Source organism: Macaca mulatta, chromosome 9 (assembly GCF_049350105.2).
Source record: "Macaca mulatta isolate MMU2019108-1 chromosome 9, T2T-MMU8v2.0, whole genome shotgun sequence".
Lineage (NCBI taxonomy): Eukaryota > Metazoa > Chordata > Mammalia > Primates > Cercopithecidae > Macaca > Macaca mulatta.
Genome location: NC_133414.1, coordinates 51,472,012 through 51,489,254, shown reverse-complemented (window position 1 = coordinate 51,489,254; position 17,243 = coordinate 51,472,012). Strand labels below are relative to the sequence as shown.

Genomic DNA, 17,243 nt, shown 5'->3' with positions numbered 1-17,243 from the left:
CAGTTGTGACTTAATATCTAAAATTCAATCAAGATAATGCCCAATACTAGTAAAGAACAAAAAATGATTCTGTAAATAGGCACAGAGAAAGTTACAAAAATCAAGCATCCATTCCTGACAAAACCCCCAGCAAACTACTGATAGAATAAGATTTTGAGACCCACTAAGAGGTATCTATGAAAAACCTATAACTAACGTCATACTTAACGGTGACAGACTTGTGCTTCTTTACCTGAAAGTTTGAGAAGGCAAGAATTTCCACTTTAACCACTCTACTCAGCAGTGTACTGGAGGTATTAGCCAGGGAAATTCTACAACAGAAAAAAAATTGTCCAGATTTAAAATAAAAATAGAACTGTCATTATTGCAAATGAAATAATTTTCTGTAAAAAAAGGGATTCACTAAAATATGAGTAGAATTAATACACAAATTTATCCATGTTACAAGACAGAAAACTGGCATGCCAAAGTAGATTATGGTTTATATAAAAGCAACCAACAATTAAAAATAAAATAAACAATTCCATTTATAATGGTATCAATAAAAAACATTAAGAGAAAAAATTTAAGAGAGGTACAGGAATTTTACACAATTTGTAATGCTGAAAGAAATCAAAGATAAACTGAAAAATAACTGGAAGTCATCTTATGTTCAAGGATGGTCTGTTTCTAAGACAAAGGACACATGTTTGAGGGGATGGATACCCTACCCTCCAGGATGTGAGTGATTATTATGCACTGTATGCCTGTATCAAAACATCCCATGTAACCCATACTTATGTATACCTACAATAATTTTAAAAATACTTAATATTCTTCGGATAACAATACCCTATAAATTGATTTACAGATTCAATGTAATCCCCTCAAATTTCCAAGTGTATTTTTTTAGAAATTAGAAAGTCTCTCACTCCTTTAAATCAATATATATGTACAGAAAATCAAATTGCACAAAACAATTTTTTAAAAAGAAAAACATAATCAAATGACTTGTACTTCCTAATATCAATTCTTACTAGAAAGGATAGAGTAGGATTCCGCAGTTTCTTCACATTTTCCGTATGTTCTGACCAAGAATACACAGACACTTGACTGCTCTGTTATTCCGTGGCCTGGACACCTGCATGCTTTCCCCTGCAGACCTGAACCCAAGCCAGGGCCCTGACCATTCAGACATCAGTAAAGGTGTTGTGTTTAGGTTGTAATTCGAAACACTTAAAAAGAAAGTATCCCTGGTCCTGGAACAGATTCCTTAAGCTCTACTATAAACTGCATAACCAGACCCCTCACTGCAGACATATCTAGAAAAAGCATCCGTGGTCTCCTTTTCTCCCAATAAGATGAGCTGCAGCGCCCACTGTGGGTACATCCCTTAAGAAATGCTTTGGGATCATGATACCAGGGTTTAGAGTTTACTTCTTTGTAATCCTAACCCCCTTTATCTCAGAACAGTCTGGGGAAGTCCCTTGTGAAAATTCCCCTGTGGTCACCTTTGGGGCAACTCCAGGTAAGAGCTGAGCTGGAGGAAGAAGTAGGGGAGTCAGCAGAATTTTAAGGAATGAGCTGGGGAAAAGAGGATCCCACTGGGAGATCCTGAGATGCTTGCAAGGGTCTGTGTGGGCTTTGTTGCCTTTCCCTCCCTGATGCATGCGAGCAGCCCCAGAGATGCTGAGACGCTCCAAAATCTCCAGCAGGATACAGGAGGCTGATGGAGGGTCTGAAATTGCAAAGGGTCAGTAAGGAAGTCTGGTGCTTGGACATACAGGGACAGAACTGGTTGGCATCAGCCATGGCGGCCTTCATATTAACAGGCAGGGGAATTGCTTAAAACAGGGAGGTGGAGGTTGCAGTGAGCCGAGATGGCACCACTGCACACCAGCCTGGGCAACTGAGCTAGACTCCATCTCAAAAAAAAAAAAAAAAAAAGAAAATGGGGGTTGAACACAGGTGGCTCAGGCCTGTATACAGTTCCAGCACTTTGGGAAGCTGAGGCAGAGAGATCACTTGAGGCCAGGAGTTTGACACCATCCTCGGCAGCATAGCAAGATCCCATCTCAACAATAAAAAACAAAGAAATTAGCTGGGCATAGGGGCAAACGTCTGTAGTCCCAGCTATTTGGGAGGCTGAGGTTGGGGGATTGTTTGAGCCCAAGGGTTTCCAGCTGCAGTGAGGCATGATCAAGCCACTGCACTGCAGCCTGAGTGAGAGAGCAAGAGCTTGTCTCTAGGAAAAAAAACAAAAGACATGCAAGTTTTCACCACCTTCTGAGAGTAATCGACTTTCAGGAGGAATAAAGAAGGAAAAAAAAAAAAGACCACTAAATGGTTGAGGGTGTGTTCCTGGTTAGGCTCAGTTGCTAGCTGAGTAGTATCTGAAAAATTCATTAGTAAAACTACAGCCCTAGGGATGAGTCATGAAGTTAAATGATGAATGTTAAATTCATTAGAAACGCCCATGGTCTTTCTTTACATGAATTCCAGTGAAAAATTCCTAAGTGCCTAAATAGTAAGGGGTCTGAAATGATAGCAGCTCTTTACTAAAGACTAAAAAAGGAAATGGCATCTTCAAGAATCATGAGAGAGTTCCATGCTGAAGAAGCTCTAATTTTGCATTTGCTCAAGTATTGATTTGATTTGGCTAATATGACACTAATCTTAGGTAAAGTGTGCAAACAACTCCATCTCCTCATTAATAAAAACTGAGTAGGTAGTCTAGTATCAATTCTGATTTTTAAGAAGCGAGTTAGAAAAGAATTATGGAATCAATAAGATGTTTGAATAGTTAGTTACAAGCTATTCAAAGGAGAATTCAAAAAACCACACAATATGAGGACATAAAGTATGAAATAAATTTCACTAATATATTTAAAAATAAACTGATTAGACAGGCAACAACTGTGCACAGGTCTCCTCATCTCCAGCAACACAAACCCAGTCACGCAGCTATGGGGTTGAAAAGGCTGCATAGTCAAAAAGGAACTGGTCCGACTTTAGATTTTTTACTTTGCATTTTGAGACAGAGTTTCACTCTGTCACTCTGGCTGGAATGCAGTCCTGCACTCATAGCTAACTGCAGCCTTGATCACCTAGTCTCAGGGGATCCTCCTGCCTCAGTCTCACCATAGCTAGGACTACAAGTGAGCATCACAACTCCCAGCTATTTTTTTTTTTTTTTTTTTTTTGGTGGAGAGAGAGACCTTGCTATGTTGCCCAAGCTGGTTTCAAAACTCCCACCCTCAAGAGATCTGCCCACCTCGACAACTGCAGTAACTGATTCTACAGACACACACCACCATGCCTGGATAATTACATGTTATTAATTTTTATTTGTGTAGAGAAATCTTGCTATGTTGCCAAGGGTGGTCTCAAACTCCCGGACTTAAAACAATTCTCCTATCTCTGCCTCCCAAAGTGCTGACACTACAGGCATAAGCCACTGCACCGGCCTGACTTGAGGTTTCTTTAATCTATCATCCCTTACTTCATATAATTGCGAAAGCCAGTACTGTTTTTTATTATTCTTATTATTATTACTTAGTATTTCAACAAGAATCAACCATCTCTCAGGACCGGGCGCGGTGGCTCACACCTATAATCCCAGCACTTTCAGAGGCTGAGGCGGGCGGATCACAAGGTCAGGAATTCAAGACCAGCCTGATCAATATGGTGAAACCCCATCTCTACTAAAAATGCAAAAATTAGCCAGGTGGGCTAGCAGGCGTCTGTACTCCCAGCTACTTGGGAGGCTGAGGCGGGAGAATCGCTTGAACCTGGGAGGCATAGGTTGCAGTAAGCTGAGATCACGCCACTGTACTCCAGCCTGGGCAACAGAAAGAGACTCTGTCTCAAAAAAAAAAAAAAAAAAAAATTCAACCATCTCTCACCATTGCCATGACCCTGGTCAGAAACACGTTATCTCCTGCCTGGATGTTGCCACATTCAGGACTCCTGTTTCTACCCAAATCTCCCCACAATCTTTCTCAACTCAGCAGCCAAGGGATGTTTTTAAATCAGAAGAAAGATCACGTTGCCTCTCTGCTCAGAACCTCCCGCAGTTCCCATCCCAGTCAGAGTAAAAGTCAAAGCCCCAGCAATAGCCTCCCAGGGCTTACACAATCTTTACTGATCTAAGCCCAACAACTCCCTGGCCTCCTCCCCTACTTCTCTTCCCCTTCCACTCCCCCCACCCGGCCCCACTGGTCTCTTTCCTGAGCTTCAGACACATCACGGAGTTCCCTTCTAGCAACTTTATCCTGTTGTTTCTGCCTACAATGTTCCTACCTCAGCACCTTGGCCAGCTGCTTCCCCCACTTCAAGTCTTTGCTCAATTTTCACTTAGGGCGACCCTGGCCACTCTATTTAATATTGCCATCTGTACCCATTCCTGCCATGCTCACTCCTTTTTTTTGTTCCCACAAAATCTCGCTGTGTCACTCAGGCTGGTGTGCCATGGCATGATCACAACTGAGACCTCGAACTCATAGGTGAAGCAATCGTCCTGCCTCAGCCTCTCTAATAGCTAAGACTACAGGTGCATGCCACCACACCTGCTAATTTTTAAAAAATATATATACGGCATCACTATGCTACCCAGGCTTGTCTTGAACTCCTGGGCCAAAGCAATCCTCCTGCCTCAGCTTCCTAAATACCTGGAATTATAGGTGTGGGCCACCACCCCTGGGTTCATGTTCATTTCTTCTTGCAGCTGTTACAAACTGCCCTACATTGAGTGCCTTAATACACCACAAATCTACCACCTAACAGTTCTGGGAGCCAGAAGTCCAAAATAGGTCAATTAAGGCTAAAGCCAAGGTGTCAGCAGGACTGCATTCCTTCTGGAGGCTCCAGAGAGGATGTGTTCCCTTGCCTTTCCCAGCTTCTAAAAGCCACCCCCATTCAATTGGCTCATGGCCCCTAACTGCATCTTCAAAGCCAGAAGCGAAGCATATTCAAATCTCCTTCTCTGACCTCTGCTTCCATCATCACATCTCCTCCAATTCTGACTCTCTTACCTCCCTCTTTCTCTTATAAAAACCCTTGTAACTGCTAGACACAGTAGTCGTGGCTCACACCCATAATTCCAACAGTTTAGGAGGTCAAAGCGGGGAAAGGCTTGAGGCCAGGAGTTCAAGACCAACCTGGGAAACATAGCAAGATCCCCAACTAAACAACAAAACCAAAAAGAAATAAGAAAAGAAAAAATTAGCTGGGCATGGTGGTATGCATCCGTATTTTCAGCTACTTGAGAGGCTGAGGTGAAAGGGTCGCTTTAGCCCAGGAGGTCGAGACCAGCCTTGGCAACGTAACAAGATCCCATCTCTACAAAAAAATACAAAAATTAGCTGAGCAAGGATGGTGTGCACCTGTAGTCCCAAATACTTCAAAGGCTGAGGCGGAAGAATTGTTTGAGCCCAGGTGGTTGAGGCTGCAGATAGATATGACTGCATCATTACACTCCAGTATGGGTGAGAGAGAGACACTCTGTCCAAAAAGAAAAAGAAAAGAAATACACATTTGGTTTCTGCCCTTATCCCGGCACAGAGCTTCTAAAGTTCTCATAAACTTCTCGGTGATAAAGGTGATAGGAGCATCTTCTGTTTCAATATTTGGTCTTAGTCCCAGGTTTCTAACACAAGAACCTCTAAGACCTTTGGGATCTCCACCATAGTAAGAATGCATTTGATGATGTTACTGAGATGACTGGGTGACTGAAAGCTCCTAGACAGCTTCAGGAGGAGGGCTGGTTGCCAGAAGAGCAAACCATGTGATTAGAGGCTTGGAACTGTCAGCCTCACCTACTGAGCTCCAGAAAGAAACAGTGGCTGAAGATTGACTTAATCAGCAACAGTCAACTGATTTCATCAATCATGCCTGCATAATGAGGCCTTCATAAACACCCTAAACAACAGGGTTTGGAGAATGTCTGGGTTGCTGAACACAAAGGGGATACTAAGAGGTAACATGCCCAATAGAGGGCATGGAAGCTCTGTGCCCCTTCCCACATACCCTGCCCTGTGCATCTATTTCCCTTTTTTTTTTTTTTTTTTTTTTTTGAGACAGGGTCTGGCTCTGTCTCCCAGGTTAGAGTGGCACAATCGTGGATCACTGCAACCAGTATGCCTCCCTAGTTCAAGCCATCCTTTCACCTCAACCTCCTGAGTAACTACAAGTGTAGGCACATGTCACCGCACCAGGCTATTTTAGAAAAAAAAAATTTGTAGAGATGGGGTTTCAGTGTTGCCCAGCCTGGTCTTAAACTCTTGAGCTTAAGCGATGCTCCTGCTTCGGTCTCCCAAAGTGCTGAGAATACAGGCAGAAGCCCAGCATGTGTACATCTCTTTCATTGGCTGTTTCTGAAATATATCCTTTACAATGAACCAGTAATAGAAAGTAAATTGGTGAGATCCAGTGGCTCACGCCCATAATCCTAGCACTTTGGGAGGTTGAGATGGGAGGATCATGTGAGCCCAGAAATTTGGGACCAGCCTGGGCAACATAACAAGACGCCATCTCTACAAAACATAAAAGAACATAGCCAGATATGGTGGTGCAGGCCTGTACTCTCATTGGGAGGCTGGGGCAGGAGGATCACGAGTCCAGGAGTTCAAGGCTACAATGAGCTTTGATCACACGGCTGAATTGCAGCCTGGCAACACAGTAAGACCCTGTATCTCAGAAAAAAAAGAAAATAACCTGTTTTTCTGAGTTCTGCAAGCTGTTCTAGCAAATGATTCAACCGAAGAAGGGGGCCATGAGATCCTGGTTTCTAACTGATTGGTCAAAAGTACATCTAACAACCTAGGACTTGCAATTGGCATGTGAAGTGAAGGTAGTCTTGTGGGACTGAGCCTCTATCCCGAAGGGTCGGCACTAACTCCAGGTAGTGTCAGAATGCAATTGGGGGATACCCAGTTGGTATCCAGATTGTCCGAAAACTGGTGTAGAATCTCCACATGCACATTTGGTTGGAAGTGTTTGACCACAGCTACTATTCAAGAGAAAGAACTACTCATTATTAAAAAAAAAAAACATAAAATTATGTTCTACAAAAAACAAATCAACCTTATCTACAGCCCAGTCCTACTCAAATATGGAATGTTAGAACAAAAAGTCTCATCATGGACTCGAGAGCTGACATCAGGAATGTCACAGCCATCCTGCTCTCTGAGAACTCATCTTCAACAGGCAGGGGGGACACTGCAACTTGGGCCATGATCCCTGCGCAAGTAGTAAAAAAATGAGTAGTAGAAATCCAGGGTCCTAAACCCATATCCAGAGCGGTAAGAGTTTTTCACCGGCTGGCTAATTTACAGTGGTCTTGCATCAGAGGAAAAATAAGGCTCAGAAACTAGGTATTCAAGTTACCCAAAACTCTCATCAGATACAGAATCCATCTGCTAACTTTCTATCTAGTATTAATTCCATAAAGTTAGAAAAATATCACTCCAAAAATAAATCCATATGGCACCTAGCATCAATGCATTTCTCCCAAGTAAAAGAGGAGGCAAGGTGCTTTACAACTCAGTGATGGGCTACCACAACACAGGACAGTGGTACAAAGCTCCCTTTCTCCCCCGCATAACCCAACACAGAAAAGAGTGGGTGCAGTGGAATGAGGCTGGGTGAAGAGAAGTTCCTCTTCTTACTGAGAAAATAGATCACAGGGCATCAAGTAACATGTAAAAGTCTTTACAACAAGGCATTTTTTTAAAAAACATTTTCTAATATTTTGGTATCAGGAAAACCCTCAGATGAATTTCAAACACTATAAAAATGCAATACATAAACAGAAAATATTAACTGTTAACAATAATAGAGATAAATTGGAACCTTTATGGATTGCTTTTTGGAATGTAAAATGTTACAGCCCACTGTGGAAAACGGTTTGGTAGTTAACATATTAAGCATAGAATTACATGATCCAGCAACACCCTTTAAGCTCTATACCCAAAAGAACTAAGAGCAGGGACTCAAACAGGTATTTGTACACCCGTTTAATAGCAGCATTATTCACAGTGGCCAAAAGGTAGAACCAGCCCTATGCCCATCAGTAGGTGAATAGATAAAGAATATGTAATATACACATACGCAGAATATTATTCAGGCATTTAAAAAAAAAAAACTCACCAGGTTCAGCAGCTTACACCTGTAATCCTAGCACTTTGGGAGGTCAAGGCGGGCTGGTCGCTTAAGCACAGAATTTTGAGACCAGCCTGGGCAACACGGCAAGACCTCACTTCTACAAATAAAATTTTTTTCTTAAAAAAGGAAATTCTGATAGTGTTACGAGCCTTGACAGCATTATGCTAAGTGAAATAAGCCAGACACAAAAGGACAAATATTGTACAAGTCCACTTATATAAGGTATTTAGAATAAACAAATTCATAAACAGAAAATAGAATAGTAATTGCCAGGGGCCAGGAGGAGGGTTCAATGGGGAGCTATTGCTTATGGGGTACAGAGCTGCAGTTTAGAATGATGACAAAGCTCTGGAGATGGAGAGTGGTGATGGCTAACAATGCGGATGTGCTTAAAACACCAGGGACCTGTGTGCCCTTAAAAATGGTTAAGTGTTATTTTGTATTATGTATATTTTATCAAAAACTAAAAATAAAACACCAAAACAGTACACCACATAAGGACGTACTAAGATGGCAAATCTAAAGCAACTTTTTAAAACCCAGATAGTTTTTCTGTAAACAGCATACGAATTAAATGCTTATTAAAAATTTGCCCCTTTAATTTAGTTGAATTAATTCTACTTTCAGAGATTAAATAATTAAATACACTTAATTGGAAGCATAACTGAAAAGCTAAACACTGAATGCAGGAAGAGGAACTGTAAAAACACATCTATGTACATAAACTAATTTACTGACAACACTCGAGTATCCCTTAACTAAAGCCCCAGTATTACAGAGAAGATGGACAAGCACTTGAAAAGCTGTCAGCAGGAAACTGTTATACCTAAAAATGTCAATAAATCTGCATTAAAGAGAATGTTCTATTTTTCTATTATTAAAGGTTGTCACCTAGCGTTACCATCTGTTACCATGTGCACTGACTACTAGGCCAGATTTAGACATCAACAAGTAATGAAGCATACATACTTAGGAAGTTACAATTTATAATAAAAACTATGATCAGAAAAATAGTATTTGCATCATGAAGACCTTCAGTTACCACTTAGTTTTCATCCTCATAGGCTTTATTGATCAATATAGTAAAGAGGTATATTAACTCTTATAACTTAAAACAACTTGTTGCCTAGGAAAGCATACCAAAAAGAATCATCTTTTATTTCCAAGACAGGTGTTTTAAGAATAATATAATCTGTAAAAGAGAATAGACATACAACAGGCCAGGCATGGTGGCTCACGCCTGTAATCCCAGCACTTTGTGAGGCCAAGGCAGGCGAAATCACAAGGTCAGGAGATCGAGACCATCCTGGCCAACACGGTGAAACCCTGTCTCTACTAAAAATACAAAAATTAGCTGGGTGTGGTGGTGCGTGCCTGTAATCCCAGCTACTCAGGAGGCTGAGGCAGAAGAATCCCTTGAACCAGGGAGTCGGAGGTTGCAGTGAGCTGAGATCATGCCACTGCACTCCAGCCTGGTGATGGAACAAGACTCCATTTCGAGGAAAAAAATAAAAAATAAAAATACAACAAATACAGTAACACATAAAATCTCTTTTAACCTTCTGCTGGTCCTTCAGTTGCTGCTGGTACTGTTCCGTCATTGCCTTCTGAAGAATGATGGCTTCCTAAAAAGAAAATAAACATATAATAAACCAATAAAAACTCACAGTGAAAGACAAAAGAGAATCTAGATAACAATGCAATCATTTTTAAGATATAATAAACATGAAAAATGATTTTTTAACTCAATGGAAAAAATACTTTCTAATTCAGAAAAAATTATAACACTTCTATTTGGAAGCTAAAAAATATTATTTTAGAATACAAATACAGAGTAGACCAAAGTAGGTTTGTGGATTTAACATTAGTTACTGTAACTGTATGATAAAATTACTGGATATTGCAACCTGAAGAAGCACAATTATGCTTCAAGTACCATGCTCATCTGTCTCACTCACACATACACACACACACACACACCCCGAAGTGTGAATGCTTGCTTTGCTCAGACACTTAATTAACTTTCTATAAATAAGTTCAGGGTTTGCTGTAGAATGCTTCCTGCTTTCCATTTTCACTATGGTGAAAGCTATGGAAACTCGATCCCCATAATTTAATCAAAGTTGTACTTAAAGTAACTCATAAGTAAAAATTTAAGATCCTATCTTCAGTATCAAGAAAACATTTTAATCCGGGTAATATAATCTGCTTGCTTCTAAAAACTGGGACATAAAGCAACAGATCAGTTAGGCAGTCACATGGTAAACAGGTTTATCCTACTGGAGCAGAAGTTTATTCACAAATAGGAAAGAAAGAATCTAAGATTATCAGAGCTCCAGTAAGGATTAAGACCACAGGTTGCCCCTAGTATACATCCACTGTCCTTAAAGATCTGAGCTACTAACATGGAAAAGATTGAAAAACACTGCCTTCAAGTATAAATAAAAATGTATTACATTTCGGAAGAATACATTGCTTAGGGGGAAGGGAAGCAGATGCTCATCTATTTTGTCCTATCTATTGATAAATAAAGTCAGAAGCTGTACTAAAACTAAAATAAAAGTTATACATACATTTTCTCTTAATTTTTAAAGAGTAATGATTAGTCTGAAAAACTCATTTGGTGGTTACTGTTCTTGAATTAAAAGTGCCATACTGAGGTGAAATCTTTTTGGTTTTCAATACCTAGCTTTATTATGTCACAATTATCTTGGGATTCTTTTCAACTTACTGCATATTGTGAAAACTCACCTGAATTCAAAACTCTAGGTAAATCTACAAACATCTGTGAATCCATCTTTAATTAACTTCTAAAACACACTTTCTCTGCACACATTTCCTTTCTCTTTTTTTAACTTTAATATTTGGATTTAGGAAGCATTAAGTTCTTTGACTGTAAAGTCAAAGAAAAATGAGATATGAGGTCAAAGGAATGATAGATAATAAAGAAGAGGCCGGTAATTAAAAAGTAAAATTTCAGTAAAGAATGACAGTTAAGATCGTTGTTCATGTTACTACCTGAACACCAAGGGTTTGGTCCAGGTCCTGCTGCTCACCAGACAGTAACTAGTCATTGAGGTGACAAGTATTACCAAGCAAGAAAGCTTTAACCTGGTGCTGCAGCCCAGGAGATAGGGGCTCAGTCTCAAATTTATCTCCCTGACTGACTAAAACTAGGGTCAGGAAAGAAATGTAATAATGTGTAAGAGAACAGAAATTAGAGAGGGGCAGGAGGCAGCTGGTGCTGAGATCTGATATTTTTCAGTTATTTGATACTTACTGAAGGTCTTTTTTTGAGGAGAGAACTCAGATAAAACAGATACAAGTTTCAAGGTTTAACAGCAGGGTCAACTCTTACGTTGATCCAAACAAAACCCTATCCATGGGACAACTGGGCCGGTGTCAATGTAAGCAATAATTCTATAGGTCCTTTTTGTTTAAAATCTGAACAATTAAATTTATATTATATGCTAAACATAAGGAAAATACATCTTATGTACTCAAGGCCAGAAGAGAGAGAAGTAAAACTTACTACTAATAGCCTATGAGTGTCAAGTTTGGGAACACTATAAAAAATTACAAAAAAGTAATAAATGCATAAAAGTTACAAATTAACAAGTGCTATTTCAGAATTCTTCTAAATACTAAGTACATGAACTTACTAATATTTGCATTACTAACCACACAATAAGAACCCGACTTCTGACTATTCTGAGATAAGGTATAAACGTGTACCTTTACCTTAAATGGGAAAGTGTGTCTTGTACCCACTTTGAGATTAGTGAAAGGGAAAACTGATTTGAAAAATGTTTGCTTGTCAAGTTCATTTATATGTTAAGACAAGGTCAATACAATTTTTCCTTTTCAATGTAGAAAAGTAATACATAATACTATAGTTATAAATACTAAAACACAGTCTGTGGAATACAAGAAAACATTAAATACAAACACTACGTAGGAAAATGGAGGTAAAAAGATGATACCTTGCAAAGACTTCAGTAGAAGATTTTTATCAACGTCATCGCTTTCAAAAGGGCATGTTTTAGGATACAAAGATAATACTTCAACAGTAACCCTCCCTCCCCAGGCTAGAGGCAGTGACTTATGCCTGCAATTCCAGCACTTTGGGAGGCCAAGACAGGCAGATCACTTGAGGTCTGGAGTTCGAGACAGACCTGGCCAACAGAGTGATACCCCATCTCTACCAAAAAATACAAAAATTAGCTAGGTGTAGTGGCATGCACTTATGTAGTCTCAGCTACTCGGAAGGCTGAGGCAAAAGAATCCCTTCAACCTGAAAGGCGGAGGTTGCAGTAAGCCCAGATTGTACCACTGCACTCCAGCTTGGGCGACAGAGTGAGAATCTGTTTTAAAAAAAAAAAAAAAAAAAAAGTCATGTTTACATAGAGTTAGGCTGCACAGCTCACTCTCTTAACCATCCTGTAATTCTGCCCACTCTATGCTATGCTCAGTCACTGACGCACTTGTTTGGTAGCTCCCTTAGAGCTTAGAACCTAGGTTTTATGTCCTGCTCTACAGCTATATAATTTAACAATTTTCCTCTTGAGTTTGTTGGATTCTAACCCTATATATAACAAATCTTATTAATAGTACTGAATCTTAAAGGAGGCTGTGATGTCTTTAGTCCCTAGAAATATTAAACAACCTATAAACAAACGACCATATGAGAGTAAACAATCCAAATTTCTACATGCTTTAAAACACTGAGGCAATGTACTGAGAAACACACCTAAGAAACTGCAACCAATCTACTCTGGACAAAAATTTAGACACTGTCTCTTCAAAATAAGCTATCTGGTGGTACTTATGCATATTCTTACATATAGCAACAGTATTTTACATGCCATAACCTTAAAAATAATTTTAAAAGTGTCAAAATTATAAGCCTTAATCCATCTCTGTGGGCTTGAAAAATGATACAATATACATTTGTTTCTTTAAAGTATTCAATAAAATGCATAAACTTCTAGAGCAATCACTGAAAAAAGGGTTCATACTAAAGGTTGTAATACTAGGAAAGAGGGCTCAGTACTGCAGGTTCTTAAAGGCAAAAGTTAATAAAGCCTTGCTTTTGGTTGTGAATCCTGGCCTTAAAACATTATTCACATGATCTCCCCTTCCTTTTCCTATTGTAAAGATGTGGTGACAAACCAGGTTTGCTCATGCAGATAATAATCTTGAAAACAGTGGCAGAGAAATAACATGAAGGGAATATAGTTTACTTAATGACCTCCTAAATTGGAACTTATTACCCCATGCCTCTTGCATATCTCCAGACTAATATAAAAGAGGTATGAAATGGCTGTTTCCTACCAGTATTTTATTTGATGCTTCATTTTTTTTTTTAATTACTTGTATAACTACCTACAATGCGTTAACAGGAACAGGAAAGCATAGCTATTCAAGTAACTAAATAATTATATAAATCTCTAAGACATAGTAATGGACCAATTATTTTTAAAGTACAACACACTGACAAGTAGTTTATTTTTAACTCAGTTTTGGTTTGGGAAAAAGCAAACAAAAGCAGGAGGAGGTGAAGGAGAAACAAGAATAGAAACAAGAAATAGAACCAGCAGCATAAGCAAGTAAAGAGGAACGAGATGATGATGATGAGAATAAAACAGACTGGAAGAAAGGAAAAAGAACAGGTGAGAGAACCAGAAGGCCTATTATGATACCTTTTTTCCCCTCCTTGATTCATGAAAACTGAAAAAGTTCAAGACTTTTTTACAACAACAACAACAAAAAACAAGCAAAAAGATACACAATCACCCCCTAAATTTTGTTAAGACTGAGATAATGCTCCATTCACGTCTGGCTCAGGTGCCAGCAGAAGGAAGGGACCCTCCAGATTCTACAGAAGAAGGGGGAGGACTCCTCCTTGCCCTGACGGCACCTCCACTGCTACCACCGAGGCCCACGGCACAGCACCCACAGCTTCCTACCCATGCCAGGCCAGGTGGCTCCGCAGCGCTCCTACTCCCACTTCCCAGGACCCCAGACTTGCGGCTGCTGCCACCACTAGGGCCAATGCCAATACAACCACCGCTGCTGTCGCCCTCGATGCACTGGCGCTCCCTACAAGGCTCTTACCACCTGGCCACAGCCACAGCCCTGCCCCCCAACCTGGCCACAGACGGCGGCCCTCCTACCTACTCCTCCAAAGCACCAGCCACCGCAGCGAAGCCAGCCGCCACGTCCCAGGCTCCAGGCTCCAGCCTTCACTTTCCAGCGTGTGGCAGGTTGTTCCTCCTTCTGGCACGGAGCAGCTGAGCCAACAAAGTCAGAAAAGCCTAGAACATGATGCAGGGAGTGGTAACGTTAGAGCCTAACCTCGTCATAGTGGCCACTGGGTGGCAGTGACAGGTTTCAGTTAACTGGAGACTCCACAGTGGCCTGCTCCCCATCCACAGGAGCCGTTGGGCCCACCGGGGCTGCGGCTCCTCGGCGAGCAAGAACAGCAAAACTCACACCCAGCCACCACCACCCCGCCTGCCCTGTCCGCCCCTCCCCGCGCCCCCCGCCCAATCCGAGTGCCAGTTTCCGTTCCTAACGCCTCCACCCACAGGGCCCTGTCCCCCCATGACGCCTGCTACTCCGTGTCCAGGGATCCCAGGTTGTCTCAACACAGAGCAAGAGGACGCAGACCCGGGAACCATGACGGGTGTCGGGGCCCTGCCATGCTCATGATTCCCATGGAAACGCTGTGCCCCCACCGGGCTAAATCCACGAGCAGTAGGAGGTCTCCCTCTAGATTCTGGAGCCTGGCTCCTTCCTTGGAGGCCACCGCTGTGGCGGCCACCTTTGCCACCACCAGCAGTGTAGCCCTCGATAGTGTCCCGAACACCCCCACACTCCCAGGAAGTGTAACCACCGATAGCGCCCCCAACCCGTCCTCACCTCGAGCACCCAATAGCGACCCCAAACCGCCCCCATACCGGAAGAAATGACGCCTAGAACAGCGCCCCAACCCGCCCTCCGTCCCCGAGCACCACAGCCCTGGATAGCACCCCAACCCCCTCCCAGCTGCAGGCAGTGATGCCCGGAATAGCGCCCCCACGCAGTGGGCAGTACAGTTGAGGATACGCACCTACCGTGGCCGCCTTTCTACCACTCCAGCAGCTGTGCCGTCTCTGTTGCAGCCACCAGCCTCAGCGAGGCGAGCCGCTGTGCCACAGGCTCCGGCCTCCAGCTTGCGTCAGCGGAAACCACCTTCTCCTCCCGCTATAGCACCGTACCGAGCCAGCTGCTAGTCCGCCATCTTACTGCTCCGGCTGCACTTCAGTCTCTGTTGTTGCCACCAATGTTCTGATTGGATGAAAGAAAACCTCTAGGCTTATTCTGATTGGGCTTTCCTATCATGTTCTGATTGGTTAGCCTAAGGCTTGCTCTCATCCAATCAGAACATGTAGTCCAGGAACCTTGGTATATAAAGCCTGCTAAGCTGGAGTCAGCCCGTTCCAGGCTCTTTTGCTTCTGTGTGTTCTGCTGGTGTGTGCCCAGCTTAGAAGTGGGGAAGGGGCTGGGCATGGTGACTCATGCCTGTAATCCCAGCACTTTGGGAGGCCGAGGCCGGTGGATCACGAGGTCAAGTTTAAGACCAGCCTGGCCAAGATGGTGAAACCCCCGTCTCTGCTAAACATACAAAAATTAGCCGGGAGTGGTGCTCCTGTAGTCCCAGCTACTTGGGAGGCTGAAGCAGGAGAATCGCTTAAACCCAGGAGGCGGAGGTTGTAGTGAGCCAAGATCGCGCCACTGCAGTCTAGCCCAGGTAACAGAGCAAGAATCCATCTTGGAGGAAAAAAAAAAAAAAAAAAAAAAAAGGAAGGGGGAAAGAAAGAGCCACCTGCTGCATGCTGGAGGCTGTAGCCTACAGCTGCACAGCTGGGCTCACTGCAGTGAGTGGCAGTGATGCAGCATGGCAGGAGCAGTAGGATCTGGATGATTTCCAGCTTCATCCATGTCTCTGCAAAAGACATGAACTCATTCTTTTTTATGGCTGCATAGTAGTCCATGGTGTATATGTGCGACATTTTCTTTATACACCAAGCAATAAGATTTATCATCTGGGAGGCCAGGTGCAGTGGCTCACGCCTGTAATCCCAGCACTTTGGGAAGCCAAGGCAGGCAGATCATGAGGTCAGGAGCTCGCGACCAGCCTTACCAACACGCTGAAACCCCATCTCTACTAAAAATACAAAAAAAAAATTAGCCAGGAGTGGTGGCGCGTGCCTGTATTCCCAGCTACTCAGGAGGCTGAGGCAGGAGAATCACTTGAACCCAGTAGGTGGAGATTGCAGTAACCTGAGAATGAGCCACTGCACTCCAGCCTGGGAGACAGAGGGAGACTCCCATCGCATAAATTAATTAATTAATTAATTAATTAAATTTATCATCTGGGGTATCAGGCGAGAGGACTAGCTAGGTTGGGTACATGGAATTAGAATTCCTGAATGAAGAAATTCAAAATTAAAGTTAAGAATATTATTGGTCTATATAGCATTTACAGAAAGGCCAAAGAGACAATATTCCAGACTATAGAGGTTAGAGAAAATCAAGTTATCTATCTTAAGAGCACATTTTGTATTTTGTTTTTTTTTTTGAGACAGAGTCTTGCTCTGTCACCCAGACTGGAGTGCAGTGGCGTGATCTAGGCTCACAGCAAGCTCCACCTCCCGGGTTCATGCCATTCTCCTGCCTCAGCCTCCTGAGTAGCTGGGACCACATGTGCCCGCCACCTTGCTCGGCTAATTTTTTGTATTTTTAGTAGAGAAGGGTTTCACTGTGTTAGCCAGGATGGTCTCGATCTCCTGACCTTGTGATCCACCCGCCTCAGCCTCCCAAAGTGCTGGGATTACAGGCGTGAGCCACCGCGCCAAGCCCAGCCTCCTTTTCTTTCAATTTTGGCATAACACAGAACTCAGCAAAACTTTGACAGTAAATACTATTTACAATATTATTGTCTTCTCTATCTACTTGTTTATTTACTGAGAAAAAAATGTCAGCGTAATCACAGAAGCAACCTAATGAATAAACTACACCTTGATTATAAGAAAGAATGAAAATTGATTCATCTT

The 17,243-nt window shown here is 42.1% G+C and overlaps 1 long non-coding RNA gene across 2 annotated transcripts in view; it reads right to left on the bottom strand.

Annotated features, from left to right (window-relative positions):
* Nucleotides 1-15,476, bottom strand: part of LOC114675787 (uncharacterized) — a 51,378-nt gene extending 35,902 nt beyond the window's left edge. Inside the window, exons 1-4 of one of the 2 annotated variants that reach the window (XR_013397799.1) lie at nt 15,257-15,476; nt 14,319-14,459; nt 9,702-9,767; nt 233-311 (exon numbers count right to left, since the gene is read on the bottom strand). This is a non-coding gene — a long non-coding RNA (uncharacterized LOC114675787). Of the gene's footprint in view, nt 1-232; nt 312-9,701; nt 9,768-14,318; nt 14,510-15,256 lie in introns of those variants that run through there. The other variant, XR_013397798.1, reaches the window with a different exon arrangement.
* Nucleotides 15,477-17,243: the final 1,767 nt, after the last annotated feature.